Consider the following 3,030-nt stretch of genomic DNA (forward strand, 5'->3'; position numbering starts at 1 on the left):
GTTTGTTTTTTGTTTTTCCAATCGTGATACGGTCACCCCTCCAAAGACAGGAGATGACCCCAAGCATGCAAAGCACAGGATTTTTATACTTAAAAATCTGGCCACTTTTGCTCTATACATTGATTGGTCAGCAAGAATAGCATGAAGATAGTTTACAGCTAGTTGTTTGCAGTTTTTGGCCATTTGTGAGTTTTCTCAAAACAATTCACCCTGCCGTTATTTTTTAAAACCTATCTCGGAGCAGTTCATCCTGCCTTTTGAGAGCTACGTGGCTCTGGCTTTAATTCAAAGATGGGAATAGTCACAGCTGTTTTTTATTTTACAGTTGTTTGCATTCTCAGGTGGTCTCTCAGATGGAGATGAAGAGAGAGAGAGAAGGAGACAGCAGGACATGATAGCGGAAGAGAGAGAAGGGGGCACCCCAACAGAGAAGGGGGAGAGCGCAAGAAGGCAATAGCAAGAAGGCGAGAGGCCAAGAGAGAGACAAAGTGGGCAGGCAGATCCTTTTAAGGAGCAAAGTAACCACACCTGCCCTCCCTGGCAGTCAACACGTAATGACATCACAGGTTGCTAGCAAAGCCAGAAACAGGTGCCTAAATACTAAGAGTTGGCATAGGCCTTTAATCCCAGTACTCTGCCAGGCAGAAGCAGGCCAGTCTCTGTGAGTTCAAGGTCAGGCTGGTCTACAGATCTAGTCCAAGATAGCCAAGGCTAAAAGGAGAAACCCTCTCTCAAAATACCAAAATATTCATATGTATAATTAATATATTCTCACTAAATATAGTAATATAAACCAATATATTTAATAAATATGTTATATATTAATATATACATTTTGTTTTAATCATATGCATATGTTTCAATTTATGTTTTAATCATATAGATATATTATTGAAATAAAAAATCTGAGCCAGGCTTTGTGGCACATATCTCTAATCCTGTCTCTCTAGGAGACACAAGCATGCTGCTGTGTAAGTTCAGTGTCACCCTGGTCTACAAAGCAAGTCCAGGACATGCATGGCTAGAGAGAAACATTGTCTAAAAAAACAGGCTAGATGTGTGGCTAGATATATCTGAAATCACATAGTGTGACAAGGCTATAAGAAAGTCTTACGAGGCATGGTGACACACATCCATAGTCCCAGCACTTGAGAGGCAGATGAAGGTAGGTCTCTGTGAGTTCAAGGTCAGCCTGGTTTACAAAGAGAGTCCTGGATTGACAATGATGCACTGAGATACCATGTCGCAAAAATAAAACATTAAATTAAATTAAAAAAATCAAAGCCTGGATTGTTGGCAAATGCCTCTAATACTAGCACTATGACTGGCAGAAGGAAATGGATCTGTGTTAGTTTAAGGCCTGCCTGGTCTAGAAAGTATGACAGGACAGTCAAGGCTATACAGAAAATCTCTTTCTCAAAAAACAATATCCTGGGATGTAAACAAAAAAACCTTCTAGTATCTGAAGGTTGTTTCTTTTTTTTAACTTTTAAAAAATTTATGTTTTTGTAAATTACAGTTTATTCACATTGTATCCATGCTGTGGCTCCATCCTTCATCCCCTCCTTTATTCAACCTCCTAACTTCCTCCTATTTCTGTCCTAAAGTCCACTGATATGGGAGGTCCTCCTCCACTTTCATCTGACCCTAGCCTATGAGATCTCATCAGAACTGGCTGCATTGTCCTCTACTGTGGCCTGCTCCCCCATCAAGGGGAGGTGACCAAAGAGCCAGACACTGAGTTCATATCAAAGACAGTTCCTGTTCCCATTACTAGGAAACTCACTTGGAGACTGAGCTGCCATGGAATATATCTGGGCAGGAGTTGAAGAGGTTCAAGGTTATCTCCATGCATGGTCTTTGGTTGGAGTATCAGTCCCAATGCTCTCCTTGTGGAACTCCTGCCCCCTCAAAAGTCTTCCTTAGTCATCAGGGAAATACAAATCAAAATGAACCCAGGATATCACATTACACCTATCCGAACAGAAAAGATCGAAAACTCAAGTGACAACACATGCTGGAGAGGATGTGTGAAAAGGGGAACACTCCTCCATGTCTGGTCGTGATGTAAACTTGTACAACCACTTTGGAAATCAATGTGGTAATTTCTCAGAAAATTAGGAATAGTGCTACCTCCAGATCCAGCTATACCACTCCTAGGTATATATCCAAAATTTGATCAAGTGTACAACAAGGACATTTGCTGGACCATGTTTGTAGCTGCTTTATTTGTAATAGCCAGAAGCTGGAAACAACCCAGGTCCCACTCCATTGAGGAATGGATATAGGAATTGTGGTACTTTTACACATGGGAATACTACTAAGCATTTAAAAATAAGGAAATCATGAAACTGGCAGGCAAATGGTGGGATCTAGAAAAGATCATCCTGAGTGAGGTATCCCAAAAGCAGAAAGACACACAGGGTATTTACTCACTCATAAGTGGGTATTAGACATATAATACAGGATAAACATACTAAAATCTGTACTCCCTAAGAATCTACTAAAAAATTTTTTTTAATCTGTTTTTCATCATAGCCTTGGAGGAAGTAAATTATTTACCATGTTCACTTATAACGTAAAGGAGGAAGTCACCAATTGTGGTTGTGTTCTATATTTTGAAACATTGGAGTAGGTATTGAAGTTTGATGTATGTGTATCAAATCCAATCACAGAAGTTTATTAGGTAAATCTGTTATTCTTTCTGTGGCTGCTGTTGATCTAATGCATTTCCACTTGCTGATAGGTATTTTTCTGCTGAAAAGTATAGAATGGGATTCCCATCATCTATGTGATCCATTGCTTATTTATACCATGTGGTATGTGATCATGCTTTTCAATGAAGGGCCTCTGAGAAAGCATGGTGCTTTTGTTTTTCATTTTCACAAATTCCTTTAAGATGTTTGTTTTCAAGCCTGATTTGGATGTCAGTAATTAGGCAAAGCTGCATTTGAAGTCTTGATTCTCATGTCAGCTTTCTGAGTACACGTCCAAGGGTGGAAGATGTTCCCCCAATGTGTTCTATTTTTA

The sequence above is a fragment of the Meriones unguiculatus genome (genome assembly GCF_030254825.1).
Source record: "Meriones unguiculatus strain TT.TT164.6M chromosome 13 unlocalized genomic scaffold, Bangor_MerUng_6.1 Chr13_unordered_Scaffold_72, whole genome shotgun sequence".
Classification (NCBI taxonomy): domain Eukaryota; kingdom Metazoa; phylum Chordata; class Mammalia; order Rodentia; family Muridae; genus Meriones; species Meriones unguiculatus.